This window comes from Dama dama, chromosome 15 (assembly GCF_033118175.1).
Source record: "Dama dama isolate Ldn47 chromosome 15, ASM3311817v1, whole genome shotgun sequence".
Lineage (NCBI taxonomy): Eukaryota > Metazoa > Chordata > Mammalia > Artiodactyla > Cervidae > Dama > Dama dama.
This window is the reverse complement of record NC_083695.1, coordinates 65,297,913-65,317,768: the sequence shown is the minus strand read 5'-3', so window position 1 is coordinate 65,317,768 and position 19,856 is coordinate 65,297,913. Positions and strand designations below refer to the sequence as shown.

Genomic DNA, 19,856 nt, shown 5'->3' with positions numbered 1-19,856 from the left:
GGCGAATTCCGTGGACTGTATAGTCCAGGGGTCGCAAAGAGTCAGACACGAGTCAGCAACTTTCACTTTCATGATCATCCCACTTTATAGCTGAGACCCCACAGGCGACTTAAGCATGTGGCATTAGGGACCACCCAGGCCTCCAGAGTTCTAGCCCGCGCTGCCTGCCATAGAAGTAACTTAGCTCCTGGGGGAACACGGTGTTGCAAAGAGGCTTGGCTGTGAATTTCAAAACACCATGTGTGGCTGGAACACCAGAGTCTCATCAGAGTCTGTTCCCGTTCATCATCTTGAAGGCTCTTCACTCCCAAAGCCCTGCGACTCAGACTAAAGCTAATTACAGAACAGGTTTCTGTACTTGGTGAGAGAAGGGTGGAGCTGGACCAGGATTGACTTTCTTGAGGACTGGGAGGGCCAGGAGGGGTGGGTTGGGGGCGGGGGTTGTATCCTTTCTTCTTCCTCCTCCCCTTTCAAGGAGAGGGATGGAGTTGGCCTGCAAGTCTTTTCTTTTTTCAACATTTTCTTCACACACTGGCATTGTGCATTTATTCTGAAAAAAGGACTTCCTTCCACAAAAAGATTTTGGGAGGCATGGGAGAGTCAGCAGTATGCAAAGCAGACAGGAACTTTGCCTTCATGAAATTTTTGAGGCGCAGAGACACAAAATAAATTAAAAATAAATCAATAAAGACGTGATTGGACTAGCCATGAAGTCTAAGTGTGGCCATGAAGGGATGTGATTTGGACAAGGTGGGAGTTGGACTTGATTTGGTGGGGGATGCCCCTCGAAGAGAACAATGTTTATCTAAGACCTGGGGTGGAGCAGGTTTTAGGTTAGATTGTTTGCCTAAACAACCAAAGCGCCAACATATTCTGGTCTCTGGGTTCTGTCATGAAGCTCTGCTGTAGACGAGGCCTTTTTTTTTTGCTTAGGTTATATGTTTGTGTGTGCGTGTGTGGTTGGGGTTTGGGGGCAGAGCTGCTAAAGCCCCTGTCACCCACTTTTGGGCCATGCTCCAAACTAAGGGCCATGCAGAGGCCCTGGAATCAGAAGGAGTATGGCTTCTTCAGGCTTCCCAGGTGGTGCTAGTGATAAAGAACCTGTTTGCCAATACAGAAGACCTAACAGACATGGATTTGATCCCTGGGTTGGGAAGCTCCTCTGCAGAAGGTCATGGCAACCCACTCCAGTATTCTTGCTTGGAGAATCCCCATGGACAGAGGAGCCTGGTGGGCTACAATCTACGGGGTGTCAAAGAGTTGGACATGACTGAAGCAACTTAGCAAGCACTCACACATGCACACATGGCCCCTTCAAAAATGGACAAGAGGCCAAGGTTGCTGGGCCAGGGGGGCAAAGTGGAGAATGGGGCAGCTGAAGACTCAAGAAGATGCTGGATGGGGGTGTTTTACAGGGCCTTGGATTAGCCCAACAAAAATAGGGTGTGGGTGGAGGATACACAGGGGCGACCTGATTTAACTTGCATTAAAAAAAAAAAAGAAAAGGATTACTGGCTCTTGTGTGAGTCATAGATTAGAACAGGCAAGAGGAAATGAGCAGACCTGCTGGGAACCTGCTCTTAACAATCCAGACAAGAGGGTAATGGTACATTAGGCTGGGGTGGGAAGCAGTAGTTTCAGTGGTGGAGATGGTAAGATGTGGCTGGAAGTGGTTTGGAAACTGCAACTTGAAGTCCAGTGCTGTTCATGGAGGGATCTTTAGCTTCAGTAGAGAGAAGCTGGGCCCCTTGGTTTTTGGACTATGAAGGCTAGATAGGATTTGTTTTTATCATTGCTCCCTGCATGACTGGCACTGCCCTAGGCACTAGGGATACATTAAGAACAAAACAAACAAAACACCCAGCCTCCGTGGGGTAATCAAACAAAATAAATATGGAATTCAATACATCAGCAAACAAGTGTTACAGAGAATTGTAAAGCAGAAAAGGGGACAGGGATCACTGGATGGGAGGGAGGGGTGTTTCAACTTTAAATTGGCTAAAGATTTGAAGAACTGAGCCCTTAGATAACTCCTGTAGCTAGAGGAAACAGCAAGTGCAAAGACCCTGGGGTGGGCATGTGCTCAGGTTAGTCAAAGAAAAGTAGCTGGAGCTGAGAAAGTAAGAGGGAGATGAGTTGGCATAGGGTCTTATAGGCCACTGTAAGGACTTCGACTTTTTCCTCCCAGTGGAAAGGGGGGGTCGTTGGAAGATTGTGAATCTAGAGGTCACCTGATGCAAACTGACTATCAGCTGAGATGGGAAAAGCCTGCAGATGAAGCATTTGGGATCTGGAGAGTCTGGAGCTCGGTTTTATACATATTGAGTTCGAGATGGCCATTAGACATCCAAATGAAGACTGAGCCCCTAGAGCAAGTGGATCTATGAATTTGGAACTCAGAGGAGAGCTTCCAGGGTAGGTGTATTTATTCGGGAGCCTATGTGTGTGTGTTTCAAGTAAATAGACTGGGATATCAACAAGTTTGTGAGTGTAGATAGAGAAAACACATCCAATACTGAGCTTGGGACACTCCAACCTTAAGGGCAGATAAGAACAGCCTGTGAAGTAGAAAACAAACCAACAAAATATTGATAAAACACAAAACAGGAGAATATGGTATCTTGGAAACTAAGTAAAGATAACATTTCAAGAAGATAGAGGTTATCCGCTGCATCAAATCTGCTTAAAGTTCAAGTAAGCCGAGGATTATCGAATTTAGTAATATGAAGGTCATTGGTGAGGAGTTCTGTGGCAATTCAGCCCAAAATTATCTGGCGTTCAGCTAAAAAAAAAGTTAGAATGCATTGTAAAATGAAAGAGCTAGGGTACCCCTGGTCGTCCAGTGGTTAAGAATCTGCCTGCCAACACAGGGGACGCAAGTTTGACCCCTGGGCTGGGAAGATTGCACATGCCCTGGGGCAACTAAGCCTGTGTGCCACAACTATTGAAGGCCATGCACTCTAGAGCCTGTGGCCCACAACAAAAGAAGCCGCTGCAATAAGAAGCCTGTGCACCACAGCGAAAAGCAGCCCCAGCTTGCCACAACTAGAGAAAGCCTGAGTGTAGCAACAAAGACCCAATACAGCCAAAAATTAAAAAAAAAAAAAAAAAAATTTTTTTAAAACAAAATACTTAAAAGAAATGTTCAGAAACATCCAACATTTAAAAAAAAAAAAAAAAGAATGAGCTACAAGGACATCATGTGCAGCACAGGGAACATAGTTAATATTTTATAATAACTTTAAATGGAGTATCATCTATAAAATTTTTGAATTGTAAAAAAAAATTCTGAGTATCCTTATAACTATTTAAAAGTTGAATTAAAAAAAAAAAATTCCTGGTCCAGATAGCTTCACCAGCACATGTTTAAGAATAAAACTGTATCAATCTTGCACAAATTCCTTCATACAGTAGATAAAAGGGAACATTCCTACCCATTTTATGAGGCTAGCATGACTCTGATTTCAAAATCTATCAAAGACATTATAGGCATACCTTGGAGATATTGCAAGTTTGGTTCCAGACCACCACAATAAAGCAAATATTATTACAATAAAGGGGGTAACACAAGGGGAATTCCCTGGCAGTCCAGAGGTTAGGACTCCACACTCTCAATGCCGAGGGTCCAGGTTCAATCCCTGGTCAGGGAACTAAGATCCCACAAACTGTGAGTGGGGCCAAAAAACAAACAGGGTGGCAGGGGAGTAACATGAATATTTTGGTTTCCACACGCATAAAAGTTATGTTTATGTTATGCTATATTTACGCTAAGTGTGCATTACTATTATATCTAAAAAAAAACACCAATGTCGAGGGATTTCCTTGGTGGTCCAGTGGTTAAGACTCCATGCTCCCAATGCAGGGGACCCAAGTTCAATCCCTGATCAGGGAATTAGATCCCACATGCCACAACTTGGAAGAAAAGTTATGACCAACTTAGACAGCATATTAAAAAGCAGAGATATTACTTTGCCAACAAAGGTCTGTCTAGTCAAAGCTATGGTTTTTCCAGTGGTCATGTATGGATGTGAGAGTTGGACTGTAAAGAAAGCTGAGTGCAGAAGAATTGATGCTTTTGAACTGTGGTGTTGGAGAAGACTCTTGAGAGTCCCGTGGACTGCAAGGAGATCCAACCAGTCCATCCTAAAGGAAATCAGTCCTGAATATTCATTGGGAGGACTGATCCTGAAGCTGAAACTCCAGTACTTTGGCCACCTGATGTGAAGAACTGACTCATTTGAAAAGACCCCCATGCTGGGAAAGATTGAAGGCGGGAGGAGAAGGGGACAACAGAGGATGAGATGGTTGGATGGCATCACCGACTCAATGGACATGAGTTTGAGTAGACTCTGAGAGTTGGTGATGGACAGGGAGGCCTGGCGTGCTGTGGTCCATGGGGTTGCAAAGAGTTGGACACAACTGAGTGAACTGAACTGAATTGAACCGATGCTGCAACTAAGAGTTCTCATGCTACAGCTAAAGATTCTGCATGCCGCAATGAAGATCAAAGATCCTGTGTGATACAACTAAGATCTGGTACAGCCAAATAAATAAATGAATTTTTTTAAGTTAAAAAAAAAAAAAAAAAACAAAAAACATGTCTATACCTTAAAGTACTTTATTGCTAAAAATAAGAAAAGGAAGTAGGATGAACCCTTTAAAAAGACAAACATAACTTTTTAAAAACAACAAAGCACTAACAGCTTAGCAAGGAATTACCTGACCGAGCCTCAGGAGCAAATAGGACTCAGAGTCCAGCAAAAGGCAATCTTTTGTGTGAGTGGATGAGTGGGATACAAACTGTGTGGCTGAAATACACTTTTAAGGGTCTTGTGAGGTTAAGGGGACAAAAGTTTGAGTTCAAGAATCACTAAGAAGGGAGATCTAAATAAATTACACACACACATCTTCAGCTGGGACCTTAATGGTTTACAATCTTGGAGTAAGGGTAAATCTAAGGTGTATCACATACACTTGAAAATTACCATCAAGTAGTCTGGGTGGCTCAAGGAATCTTGAGGCTAGGATTTGGAGTAAGGTGGTTTCAGACTGCTAGTGTCCTCATGAATTTGATAGAAAGAAACAAAAATCATACACGGAGGATGACAACATCTTAACTCCCAATTTATTTCTATTGTACAAACAATTTTTCAAATGCAATGACCAGGATTCTATCAACAATAACCCGATATACAAGGAGAAAAAGTATGAGTAAGAGAAAGCAGAAACAACAGCAAGAACAGACCACAGGCAATCTGTTTATACCTCTGTGACTTCACCCTTCACACTGTGTTGTTATTATTTATCTTTCTTTCTCAGTGGGGATATTTCCTGGTTTCTTCCCCATCAATTATTCCATTCTTTTCCCTTCCCTACACTCTTGATTTCAGTTCTGATTATAATGTGATACTGGAGAGGTCGACCCTCTCACCAGCTGTAGGAGTAGGGCATATGAACTATCCATGGAATCTCTCTTCCTGTCCACAGGATTGACTCAGGGGTTAGCATGTGAACTAAGACAATCCAGTGGGTGAGTCCCAGCCTGTCTGGGAGAGAATGCTGATATACAGACTTTCTACTCTTGAATAGAGAAGCATGTCCCTCTAAGAGCTGCTGGCTGCAACATAACTCCAGGTTGAAATCAATGCTGTGGAAGATCAAACTAGAAAGAAATCAGGTCTTGAGTGACATTGTGAAGCTGGTAGATCAAGGTTCAGCTGTAGCTAGACCTACTTCTAGAGCAGCATTGACCAATAGAAATATAATGCAAGTCACCTGTGAAAATTTTCTAGTGGCCACATTTAAAAAGTAAGAAGACTTCCCTGGTGCTCCAGTGGTTAAGACTCTATGCTCTCAATGCAGGGGGCCCCAGTTTGATGCCTGGTTGCTGCTGCTGCTGCTGCTAAGTCACTTCAGTTGTGTCCGACTCTGTGTGACCCCATAGATGGCAGCCCACCAGGCTCCCCCATCCCTGGGATTCTCCAGGCAAGAACACTGGAGTGGGTTGCCATTGCCTTCTCCGTGATGCCTGGTTGGGGAACTAAAATCCTATAAGCCACATGGCACTGTCAAAAAAAAAGAAAAAGGTGAAATTCATTTTAGTAATATATTTTATTTAACTTAGTATATCTAAATACTATCATTAACATATGTAATAATTATGTTACATATTAACATATGTAATAATGTAAATAATTACTAATGACTAGCTTACATTCTGTTATTCATGCTAAATCCGTGAAATCTAGTGTGTATTACACTAAACAGCACATCTCAATTCAGACAAGGTATATTTCAAGTGCTGAATAGTCTTGTAGCTGGGGACCATCAAAGAGCGCTAGAGTTTTCCTTTATTGAATCAATATATATCCTTAGAGCAAGGTTTAACTGCTTTGTGCATGCATGCTTGCTCAAGTTGCTTCTGTCGTGTCCAACTCTTTGTGACCCTATGAACTGTAGCCTGCCACGCTCCTCTGTCCATGGAACTCTCCAAGCAAGAATACTGGAGTGGGCAGTCATGCCCTCCTCCAGGGGATCTTTCCAACCCACGGATTGAACCCATGTCTCTTATGTCTCCTGCACTGGCAGGCGGGTTCTTTACCACTAGCACCACCTGGGAAACCCTTAACTGCTTTATTGATGTATAATTTATATACCATTAAATTCACCCACTGTAAATGTACAGCTCTAGGCTTTTTAATAGAACAAAAGTTGTGCAACCACCACCAACCTCCAGTTTTAGAACATTGCCGTCAACCACAAAATTTCCCTTGTGCCCCTTTGTTGACACTTTCTACTCCCATCCACAGCCCCAGGCTGCTCTACTTTCTTTCTGTACATTTGCCTTTTCTGGAATTTCATATAAATGGAATCAAGTAATATGTAGGGTTTTGCCCCTGGCTTCTTTAACTTAACGTAGTTGGTGTTTTTGAGGTTCCTCCATGTTTTAGCATAATTCAGTACATTTCTTTCTATTGCTCAATAATATTCTAATGTATGGACACCCATTGTGCTTATCCATTCACCAGTTGATGGACATTTGGAAAGTTTCCACCTGTGGGTGATTATGATGAAAGCAGCTAGAACATTCTCGTCCAAGCCTTTTTATGGATGTGTTTCTGTTTCTCTTGATCGAGTCTTAGGAGTGGAATTCCTGGGTCATATGCTAAGTTTATATTTAACCTCTTAAGGAACTGCCAGACTTCTTTCTTTCTTTTTTCTTTTTGGCCTCGCCTGGTAGCTTGCCCCAGGGTCTTATTTCCCCGACCAGGGATTGAACCGGGGACCTCAGCATTGAGAGCACGGAGTCCTAACTACTGGACCACCAGGGAATTCCCAAAACTCACCCTTTCAAAGCACCAATGTTTTACAACTATCACCACTAATTCCAGAACATTTCCACCACTCTGAAAAGAAAATCTACACCCGTTAAGTGGTCATTCCTCATGCCTTACTTCCTTTTCCCAACTCCCTGGAAGTCTACTTGCTGTCTTTATGGATTTGCCTATTCTGGACATTTTATATATGTGGCGTTTTGCATCTGGTTTCTTCCAGTGAATGTAACGTTTTCAAGTTTTATCCATGTTTAGCAGGTATTATACTTCATTCCTTTTGTTTGTTGTTGTTTAGTGACTCAGTTGTGTCTGACTCTTTTCAATCCCATGGACTGTAGGCCGCCATGCTCTTCTGTCCATGGGATTTCCCGGCCAAGAATACCAGAGTAGGTAGCCATTTCCTCCTCAAGGGGATCTTCCTGCCACAAAAATCAAACCCACATCTCCTGCAAGTCTCCTGCATCGCAGGCGGATTCTTTACCAGGAACTCCTGGGGAAGCCAAGCCACTTTATTCCTTATTAAGGCTAAATAACACCCCATGTATAGATATGTTGTTGTTGTTCAGTCACTAAGTCGTGTCCGACTCTTTTCGACCCCATGGACTGCAGCACTTCAGGCGTCCCTGTTCTTCACTGTCTTCTGGAGTTTGCTCAGATTCATGTCCATTGAGTTGGTATACCATATTTCATTTATTCATCCATTAGTTGATGGACATTTGGGTTGTTTCTACTTTTTGGCTACTGTGAATAATGTTGCTATGAATATTTGTGTACAAAGTGTTTGTATGGACATATGCTTTTAGTTCTCTCAGGTATACACCCAGGAGTGAAACTGTAGGCTTCCCTGGTGGTTCAGATGGTAAAGAATCTGCCTTCAATGTAGGAGACCAGAATGGGTATGGAAGATCACCTGGAGAAGGGAATGGCTACCCACTCCAGTATTTTTGCCTGGAGAATTCCATGGACAGAGAAGCCTGGCGGGCTACAGTTCACAGGGTCACAAAGAGTGGGACACAACTGAGCAACTAACAGTTTCACTTTTTTCATGCTAAGCCCATGTTTAACTTTTTGAGGAACTGCCAAAATGTTGCACTGTTTCACATTCCCATCAACAATGCATAGGGGCTCCAATTTCTCCATATCTTTACTAACACTTGTTAACATCTTTTTCCCTTTTTACAGGCAACTGGTACTTCTTTTTTCAGTGTGATAAAATAATTACAGAGCTTAAAAATTACATAGCTTAAAATTTACCATTTTAGCAATTTTAAGTGTATAGTTCAGTAGCATAAAGTACATTCACATTGTTATACAACATTTATCAACACCATTCATCTCCAGAAATTTTTCATCATCCCAATCTGGAACTCCATACCTGTTAACTCCCATTTCCATTCTCCCCCCAGTCTCTGGAAGCCACCATTGTACTTTTTGTCCCTATGAATTTGGCTACTTCAGATATTTCATATGACTGGAATCATGAAATATTTCTTCTTTTGTGACTTGTTTGTTTCACTTAGCATAAAGTCCTCAAGTTTCATCCACATTGTCGGATGTGTCAGAATTCCCTTCCTTTTTAAGGAGGAATGATAGCCCATTGTATAGCTATATCACTTTTATCTATTCATAAATCTGGATGGACATTTGGGTTGCTTCCATTTTTTGGCTGTTGAGAATACTGCTGCTATGAATGTGGTGCTTTCAATTCTTTTAATTTGGGGTATATACCCAGAAATGGAATTACTGGATCATATGGTATTTCTGTTGAACTTTTTGAGGCTTAGAGCCACTTCTATAGGACAGGGGCCACCACTTAAGGACCCATGGCCCTTGAAGTTCCTACCTTACGTTTGGTTGGGCTGTTTCCCTTTTAGAGGGTTTTCCCTTTGTGTGGAAACCACGACTCAGCCGTGTTTTGAAACGATTTTATTTACAATGTACTTTGTTCAGAAAAGAAAATAAGAACGTCCCCTTTAAAGATTCATAAGGCTTAAAGGCGGGAAGCACCGAACAACAAGGGGCGTGGTTACTCACGGACGCATTCCGCTGACTTTGCTCTTCTCTTCAGCCAAGCTTTTTCTCCTGATCGAAGGCTGCATGGGATGGGGCAGGCTCTGAGCTCTCATCCAAATTCTGGATGAGCCAGAAAAATAGGCTCTGGTTAAAAGCTGTAAAAAAAAAAAAAAAAAAAATTAAAAGTAGGTGTGTTGAGTCCATCATCACTGCCGCTGCGGCCACCGTCGCCGCCACGGCTCAGTACAAGGGTGCCGCCAGCGAGGCGGGCCGCGCCATGCACCTCATGAAGAAGCGGGAGAAGCAGCGCGAGCAGATGGAGCAGATGAAGCAAAGGACTGCTGAGGAGAACAGAATGAAGTCCAACATTGACAAGAAGTTCTCCGCGCACTACGACGCCGTGGAGGCTGAGCTCAAGTCCAGCACTGTGGGTCTTGTGACCCTGAACGACATGAAGGCTAAGCAGGAGGCGCTGGTGAAGGAGCGGGAGAAGCAACTCGCCAAGAAGGAGCAGTCGAAGGAGCTGCAGCTGAAGCTGGAGAAGCTGCGAGAAAAGGAGCGCAAGAAGGAGGCCAAGCGGAAGATCTCCAGCTTGTCCTTCACCCTGGAGGAAGAAGAGGAGGCAGGCGAGGAGGAGGAGCTGGAAAGGGAAGAGATCACCACAAAGAAGAGGAAAATGGGGAGGAACCCAGATGTGGACACAAGTTTCTTGCCTGACCGAGACCGGGAGGAGAAGGAGAATCGGCTCCGGGAGGAGCTACGGCAAGAGTGGGAAGCCAAGCAAGAGAAGATTAAGAGTGAGGAGACTGAGATCACCTTCTGTTACTGGGATGGCTCTGGGCACCGGCGCTCAGTCAAGATGAAGAAGGGCAACACGATGCAGCAGTTCCTGCAGAAGGCACTTGAGATCCTGCGCAAAGACTTCAGCGAACTCAGATCGGCAGGGGTGGAGCAGCTCATGTACATCAAGGAGGACTTAATCATACCTCACCACCACAGCTTCTACGACTTCATCGTCACCAAGGCTTGAGGGAAAAGTGGGCCCCTCTTCAGTTTTGACGTTCATGACGATGTGCGGCTGCTCAGTGACGCCACTGTGGAGAAGGATGAGTCGCATGCAGGCAAGGTGGTGCTGCGGAGCTGGTACGAGAAAAACAAGCACATCTTCCCCGCCAGCCGCTGGGAGCCCTACGACCCCGAGAAGAAGTGGGACAAATACACGATCCGATGACGTGGCGGCAGTGTGGCCCCGGCTCCCTGCGGTCCCCTCCTCTGGTCCCCAGGACTCCGGGTGCCCGGCTCCCCGCTCCATCTTAATGGGACCGGACCTGCTCAGCCCCTGCCCTGGCGCTGTTGTTTCTTGCCTCTTTCTTTCTTTTTTTTTCTTCTTGCCTCTTTCTTACATGACACTTGGAGCACCCGATGTGTGTTTTGTTTAAAAACTTTTTTTTGATCGAGCTAAAATTCACTTACAGTGAAATTCACCATTGTGATCATGTGAAAGTACACCACACAGGGGTATTGCGTACATTCACGGTGTTGTGAATCACTCCTGAAAGAGACCCCACGTCCATTAGCAGCCAGCCCCTCACACCCATTAGTCTATTTCCTGTCTGTTTGGATTGCTTATTCTGGAAGTTTCTATAAACAGAATTATACAGTAAAAAAAATAAAAGTAAGTGTGTGCTCTCCACCCGACCGCCGCCGCGCCGCCATCATGGACACGAGCCGTGTGCAGCCCATCAAGCTTGCCAGGGACAGCAAGGTGTTGCGCAGGACCGGTTCGCCGGGACAGTGCACACAGGTGCGCGTAGAATTCATGGACGACACGAGCCGCTCCATCATCCGAAACGTGAAAGGCCCCGTGCGCGAGGGCGACGTGCTCACCCTGTTGGAGTCAGAGAGAGGCTTGGAGGCCGCGGTGAACTTGTGACTGGGTGCTGGATGTCTGGGTTGACGCCGTGGCCCACCAGGATGATCTGCTGTTAATAAAGCGTTTATATCGTATGTAGAAAAAAAGTAGGTGTGTTTTACCTTGGGTACTCCCAATCAGTGCCTTCCTCTTTCTGTAAGTATGGGAAGGGGTTTGGTGGAGTGGATGATATTGTACTTTTGTCAGGATATTGTAAGGAGAGGGAGAGTGAGAAGTTAAAAAATTATATGTGGTAGTAATAGTGATACAAATAATGATAACTGCCATTAATGTAACAACCACTGCAGAATGTCTTTGAGGAGCAATGTTGCCCCCCATGAGGACCACTGAGTTACCATAACCACCTGTCCTGGTTGGCCCGAGAGGAGGGTGGTTTCCTAGGACAGCAGATTTTCAGTGCTAAAACAGAGTCCCAGGCAAACTGGGATGGTAGTTCACCCAAAGGCTAGTTCCCCACTTCCTTGTTGTGCAACCCTGGGCTGGTTGCTTTACTTCTCTAGCCTGTTTCCCTAGAGATAATATTCTCAGAGATAATCATATCTAACTCACACATTTGTTGTGAGGATAAAATAAAATCTATGCATAAAGCATTAAGCCCAGTATATGGGACAGTAATAGCTACAAATACATGTTAGGAATTATTACCTAAATTCTTTTTTTTTTTTTTGCTGCTGAAAGATCCAATAGCTTTATTTTTAATTGGAGCATAATTGCTTTACAACATTGTGTTTATTTCTGCTATACAACAATGTGAATCAGCTATTTGTACACATATATCCCCTCCCTCTGAAGCCTCCCTTCCACTCCTAAATTCTTATCTAATTTAATCTTGTAAGGTTTGTTTGTTGTTTTGGGGAGCAATTTTTATTTGTTTAAATGTAGAGTCCATTTACATTCACAAATTTATATAATAAAAGCCAAAGATACAGCGAGACTGCTAGAAAAGAAAATATTAAAACCACATAGTAGAAGAAAAGAATGAGCCCCTTCAAATCAAGACCAAGAGATTTCTTAAAGTGTGCATTCCTGGGGCCTGGATTAAGAGGGTGGGGGCATGGTTTACTTGGAGCTGGCAAGCTGAGCACTGGGTGCAGATGGCTCATCCTTCCCTGTTTAGAGTAGCTCCTAAATTAGATGATTTTATTATGTTCATTTTACACAATTGGAAACAGAGTAAAAAGCACAAAGTCTCCCAGTGCCCTTGTCAGCTTTTCCGGCACTAGCTGCTAGCCATTCTAATTTTGCTAGAGGACCATGAGGAAGGGTTAGAAATTACAAGCTTGGATATCACCAGCTGCTTGCCAAGTATTCCAGAACCAAGGGAGCCTTTAGGAGTTGAGTCCAACCCCTGGCTTTACAAATGGAACCATGAGGCCCAGAGCTAGAACTGCTGCCCCCAGCATCCAGCTACTGGAGAAGAACCCAAGTCACCCCACTCCCAGTGAGGTGTCCCCTCTAACGTTGGTCAGGACCAGGTAGACTGTGGTCCCTGGACAGCTCACTAGACCTAGGGACACAGGCCTGCAATGGGCAAGAATGAATTTAGGCAACGTCCTCAAGTCTACATTTCCAAATGGGCTTGTTTTCCCACATGAAGTAGTGTGGTTTTTCTGTGGAGACCAGCACTGACTCCGAGGCGGTCTACTGTCTGCCGGCAGGAGTCTGAAACAGGAAAGAGAAGGCCTCAGTGCACCTGTGTGTCAAGGTCTACAGGTGAGTCCAGATGCTGAACTCACCAGTCTCTTTCCTCCCCTTAAGATACTAGAAGCAAAGCTACTCCGGCAGGAAAATCCAGAATGGCCTACTAGAAGTGAATTTCCCTCTATAAGACAAACTCTGTAAGATGGTGAAATGCTTGGCCTGGCCTGCAGGACAGGGATGGGAACCCAACCTGGTTGTGGCTCACGGGAAGCTCATCTGGGCTGCGCACGATCAGACCACAGACTGCTTCCTTGAGCAGGGAGGCCTCCATTTCACCATCATCCCAAACTGGCATCTGGCCTTTATATTTACTTCTTTGGGGTTTACTTCCTCTGGGCCCTGGCACCTTTAGGCAGATTGCTGCTTTTATTTCTTAGTTTTATTTTTTGTATACATGTATGCATTTATTTATTTTGGTTGTGCTGCATGGCATGGTTCCACCACCAGGACCCCAGCAGTGAAAGCGCCCAAGTCCTAACCTCTGAACTACCAGGGAATTTACCAGATTGCTCTTTTTAAAATGCAAATCAGGTCTCATGGCTCACCTGTGCTCACAACCCACCTAGTGCTTACCTGTGCAGCTCAACCTGCACCCCATCCTTCACAGACCCCCTTTTGTGCCTCATCTAGACACTGGTCCAGCCATATTTGAGCTTTTTCAAGTTGCTTAGAGGTGCTACTCTCTTCCCTGTTAACCTTTCCCCATCCCTGTTACTTAGTATTATGCTGAATGTTGTCACAAATCTCATACTTAACAGCAATTAACACAAAAAGTGGTTTTCAAATTCTCATGAAAAGCTAAACTGGTGTTCCTAGATGTTGGGTGATAGGGTTGGGGGCGGGGTTGCCATTTTCCATGTGTGGCTTCCAAGATTGCCCTGGGCATTGACACAGCTGTGAGTACAGTGGGAAAGAGCATTGGATGAGCACATGAGGAGGTTTTGATGGATCAGCATGCATCATTTCTGCTCAGGTTTCACTGACTAGAACTCAGCCACGTGGCCACAGTTAGCTGCAAGCGAGTCTGGAAAATATATTCTAGCTGTATTCCCAGGGAAGAAGGAATGGGTTTTTGTGAACACGTTGCAACACCATCCTTGAGGCATCAGTTTGGGTCACTTTTGTAGAAAGTAATTCCTAACTCATTGAGTGGCTCCTTGATTGAACCATCACACTTGGTACTCAATCCTTTTATGACCCAAGTTTAAGGTAGGGTACAATAATTGTTTATTTATACATTTTTCTGCATTAGACCGTGCATTAGTTTCCTATTGTTTCTTAACAAATTACCATAAATTTAGAAGCTTAAAACAACACACACTTATTGTCTTACTGTCTAGAGGTCAGGAGCCTGAAGTGGGTCTTATTGGGTTAAAGTCAAGGTGTCAGCAAGGCTGTGTTCCTTTCTGGAGGTTGTAGGGGAGGAACTGTCACCTCTCCTTGTCCAACTTCTAGGGGCTGCCTACATTCCTTGGCCCATGGCCCCTTCCATCTTCAAAGCAATCACAGCATTCTACCTCTAATTCTACCGTCACATCTTCTCTGACCCACCTGTTTCCCTCTTCTTTTAAAAAAATTTTTTTTCCATTTATGGTAGCTTGGCATGTACATTCTCTAGTTGCAGTGAGCAGGGGCTACTCTCTAGTTGAAGTGCTTGGGCTTCACACTATAGTGGCTTCTCTTGTTATGGAGCACAAGCTCTAGGGCACTTGGGTTCAGTAGTTTTGGCTCATGGGCTTAGTTGCCCCATGGCCTGTAGAATCTTTCTGGACCAGGGATCAAACCAATGTCCCCTGCATTGGCAGGCAGATTCTTGGTCTAACCACTGGACCACCAGGGAAGTCCTGTCTCCTTCTTGTGATTACATTGGGCCCACCTGGACAATCCAGGATAAACTGCCCAACTCAAGAGTCCCTTAATCCCATCTGCAGAATCCCTTTTGCCATAAAAGATAACATATTCATAGGCTCCAGAGCTCAGACCGTGGACATTTTTGAAGGGCCATTATTTTTCCCACCACAGACTGTTAGGCTCTGTAAGGACACTATGCAGGTACCCTTTGATGTGTTGGGTGATGGAATGAGGGGAAGTCACAGCCCCTCAAGCTGAGCTCCAGGCTGTGGTGACCCTGCCAGGATCTCCCTCACCCTACTCCCTGCTGGTCTGTCACACAACCAGCAGCCCAACCGTCATCTTTCCTACTTCCCCATATGATGCAATTTATAAAGAATGTATAGGGCATGTCTTTCATGTCCCAAGGCAAATTTTTGAAAATCAATTTTATTGTGGTATAATATAATTGTGTGTGCGTACGTGCTCAGCCGTTCAGTTGTGTCCAACTCTTTGTAACCCTAAGGACTGTATCCAGCCAGGCTCCTCTGTCCATGGGATTTTCCAGGCAAAGAATACTGGAATGGGTTACCATTTCCTTCTCCAGGGGATTTTCCCAACCTAGGGATCAAACCTTGGCCTCCTGTGTCTCCTGCATTGTAGGTGGATTCTTTACTGCTGAGCCATCAGGGAAGCCCTGTAATATAATTAATTCACTCATTTAAAAAGTCCACTGGGTTTCTCTTTTCCCCCCACACCACGGCATGTGGGAATCTTAGTTCCCCTACCAGGATTGAACCCATGGCCCCTGCAGTGGAAACTCAGAGTCTTAATAACTGGACCACCAGGGAAGTCCCTGTCTATTGAATTTTGACAAATATATATATACCCATGCAACCACCACCATAATTAATATATGGTATTTGCGTTTACAGTTTGTTTTGCTGTTTTGGTGTACAGTTCTAAGTTTTAAGATCTGTGTAGATATGTGTAACCATTACTGCAATCAGGACATTGAGCAGCTCCATCGCCCCCCAAAATTCCCCTGTGTTCCCTTTTGTAGTCACAGCCTTCCCACTACCAACTTAACCTTTGGCAATCACTGATCTGCTATCTGATCCTATGGTTTTGTTCAAGGCAATTTCTAATCATGATTACCTAGGTAGACATTTTATTAAAAATAATTGCAACCTACGCCAACCTACGCCCTTAGCACAAAGAAGAGAGGATAGAAAAGATGACTGAAGGACTTTATCAGGACCACCGGCGTCCCCTGGCTGCCACTGGACTAGTTTTTGCTTGCTTGCCAAAGGAAGACAATGACCCAGTTTACCTCAGTCAGAAAATCACACAGCAGGAGTGAGGGAATCAGCTGATTTGGCATTTTCAATGGACTTCAAAGTTGAAAAAGATCTGTGACCTGCCCTGGAAACATGGTGAAGATGCAATGACTTCACATCCGCTAGTAGGTTGTGGTTACAATTACAGAGAAAGAACTAGATCAAATACCAGATACAACATAGAATTTGTCTTATTGAGGTGATATGCACATAACATAAAATTAGCCTTTTCGAAGTGTACAATTCAGTGACTTTGAATACACCCACAGAGTTGTGCAACCACTACTATCAAGTTCCAAAATCTCTTCAACACTCCAAAAGGAAACCTCTCACCCTTTAGCACTCTTCCCCCACCCCCACCATTCTCCCTCCCCAGGCCTAATCAACCACCAACCTGCTTTTTGCCTCTGTGGGTTTACCTCTTCTGGACATTTCCTGTAAGTGGAATCCCAAATCATGACCTTGTGTTTCTGACTTTTCTCACTTCGCGTAATGTTTTTGAGCCTAATGTTGTAGCACATCATCACTTCCTTTCTTCTTACGGCTGAGTAATATTCCATTGTGTGGCTACACTATTTATCTAGTCATCCATTAATGGACCACAGCACAGAACTTGCCTTTTTTTAGGCTTAAACATCTCTAAGACTATTTCTGCTTCTCAGAGCTTCATTCCAATACCACCCCCAGGGTCATGAGATGAGTTTTCCCATACATGTTCTTATGTAATATAACAATTTTGTAAAGAAGGGATCACCCTCTGTTTTACAGATTCAGAATCTCAGGCACAGAAGGATGAAGTGGCTGGATGCAGGTGGGATTCCAAGCCTGTAGTCTATCTCTCTGCATCCCTGCTGGCGTCTCTGAGTGCAGATGACTGAAAACAAAGTCCATGTGGAAAGCAAACTCCTTGCGAAGAATTTCAATGCAGTCTAAACAAATGCAGAAAATCCTTGAATTCTGTGTCCTTCCACGGGTGATGCTGAATACCCTTCATGTCTCTTTCCAGGCAGACGGCCAGCATGCCAGGCACACAGCTCTCATCGTTTCCCTTTCCGATACCCTCTCATTACTTTTAATTGCATCTGAGTCTCTCTAGCATCTTGTATTTTGATTCCTAATCCAGGGCATTTCTCTGCCTCCCACTGGTCCAGCACTGCACTTTCCTCTCTCAGAGCTCTCCAGAGAAGTGCCCCCAGGAAAATGGAGTTGGTCTCCAGTAATGAATTCCTCTCTATAATGAATAGGATAATATCCGAGTCCCGGCATATTTACATAGCAATCTCCACACAAAAGCAACATTGCAAAGGGAAGATTTTTAAAAGAATGCCATCTCAGCTCCATTTCCTATAGTACTAAGAGCACTGTGGGAATTACCCTGACAAGAAGACAAAAAAACGACTTCCAGGGATGCTGGGTTAGAGACAATAGCTACACCAACCCCATTAATGTTTAAAGTCAATGGAGCATAAAACTGCTTTTCTCTACTTACAGGCAGGCATCATCTTACAGAGAGAAGGGGAAAAAATTACCATTTAACTCTGCTGAAATCCATAAGACCTCCCCTAATTTTCATTCCCCTTGAAATTCTCTAGTAAGTATCATCAGAATGAAAATGAGAATCCTCTCTGGGGGCAACGGCTTTCAGTTCGCATCCATAAAGTATGTGAAAAGCCCTCCACAGAGATGCAGGAGAAGTCTGCTTGTTGGGAAAGGATCCGTCACCAAAACCTGCAGAACTAGTTGTGGGGTCACACCTTGGGATCTGGGAGGCTTTGGACTGACTTCAAACAATCCCAGGTCCCATAAGCAGGAGGCAGAATTCAGGGACCAGTCAAGTTCAAGGAAAATGCCTCGGGGGTACATTTTACTTAGTGGGCTGCAAGGGGGGAAATGTAACATGAATGTATTAGCTGTTACCCTGAGGGAATCGCTGGAGTTAAGCCAGACTTCTGTTAGTAAACCACTGGACCTAATCCCACATTACTTTGTGTAATGCCTGACAAAGCCTGTTCCCATTATCTCATTTGATCCTGAAAGCAATCCTCAGGGGGAGGCAGGGCCAGGATTATTTTTTTTCATTTTACAACTGTTTTCACTTGTAAACTGATTTGCCAGAAGCCACACACCCAGACTTGGCTGGAACGAGACGTGAATCTTATTAGGTCTTTGTACAACTTGTTCAGGTCTTTTTTTCAACTGATCAAAATATTCCCAGTCACACCCAGACCTTACAGCCTTCGGCTAACCCAGGAGCTGGAAGCCCTTCGGGGAAGAGCTTGTGTCCATAGTACCCAAACACCTCTGGCCCAGTGAAGAAATACAGCCGTCTGCATTCCGCTGTGCCCAGCTGCTGGGTACTGGGTGGGTGCAGTGCCTGGCGGGGTGGGAGGGTGTGGCCATATTATCTCCCTGCACTAGTGACCAAAATTAATCCAGATGGATTTGAAAAAAATCAAGACTTTAGGACGATCTCAGGAAAATAGAACTGAATATTTAATAACTTTCTGGAGGCCAGATTCTAAATTTAGTATTATATTAAAAGGATTTTATATAGATATGACTATATTAAAAGTTTAAGTTTTAGTGAAAAATAAAAAACTGCACAGGGCCAACAAAAACGGAAGAAAGAGTCACAGCAAAATGTGAAAGAGAAGAGTTAGTTTCTGGTATGTACAGGAGTTACGCAAATACAAAAAAAAAACCTCAATAGGAAAAACTTATGAGACAACTACTCCCCCCAAAAAGAAGTACATTGGTTAATAAACATTTAGAAGACTCCTCTACCTAAGTAAGATCAAATAAATAAACATGGAAATGAGTTATCCATATCACTTACAAAACAGAAAAAAAAAAGTAACTATAATACTCAAGTACTAGTGAAGGCACAGTGAATACCATATGCTTACACATGAATGGTGGGAGAATAAATTTACCCAACTGTTGGAAGGAAAGCAATTTGGTACATTTATCAGAAACCTTAAAATATCCATATCCTTTGACCTTAATTTCCATTCCTAGCAATATATTCTTAGGAAAGAATCAACACGGAAAAAAGTTCTGCGCACAAAAATGTTAATCACGTACTTATTTACAGCTGTGAAAGAAGGTAAACTGCAAACGTTAAAAGAGTTGTTTAATAATTCATGGCACAGTCATTTAATGGAAACTTACGTAATCATTAAATGTTCTCAAAGCGCAAGCAATAACACGAACACCGTTTATGGTGTAATGCTAGTGGGAAAGTGAATAACGTTGTATACGAATGGCTGTTTGCATAACACTTTTAATAGAAAAAGGCTGGAAAAGAAAAATTCTAATATGTAAACCATGTTTGAGTTCTATGATTAGAGTTTTTTTTTCCATTGCCCTATATTTCTATTTAAATCTTTTTTTTTTTTTTAATGAACAAAGTCAGCTCTTCTTTAGCCAAACGGTGGCGCGTCTTTCTCTGGCGCTGGGCCTGAGGGCCGGAAGCCTGGGCGGAGGGGGTAAGCTCACAGAGCCCACCTCAGGTCGATCAGCCCCGCCATTGCGACGTCGCCTTCCCCAGCCCGAATTTCCCCAGGCCCACCCTTTCCCAGCCTGCCGGTCGCAGGGCCCGCCCCTCCCCCACCACTCCGGGTTCGGGTGACTGCGGGTGCGCGGGGGTGGAGCCGGGCCGGCCCTAGGCGTGCTGACACGTGGGGAGGGAGGAAGCGTCCGAGG

General features: G+C 44.1%; 1 pseudogene; it reads left to right on the top strand.

Annotated features, from left to right (window-relative positions):
- The first annotated feature begins 9,471 nt into the window (after positions 1-9,471).
- On the top strand, positions 9,472-11,313 carry LOC133069893 (protein FAM50A-like; annotated as a pseudogene).
- The last annotated feature ends 8,543 nt before the right edge of the window (positions 11,314-19,856 follow it).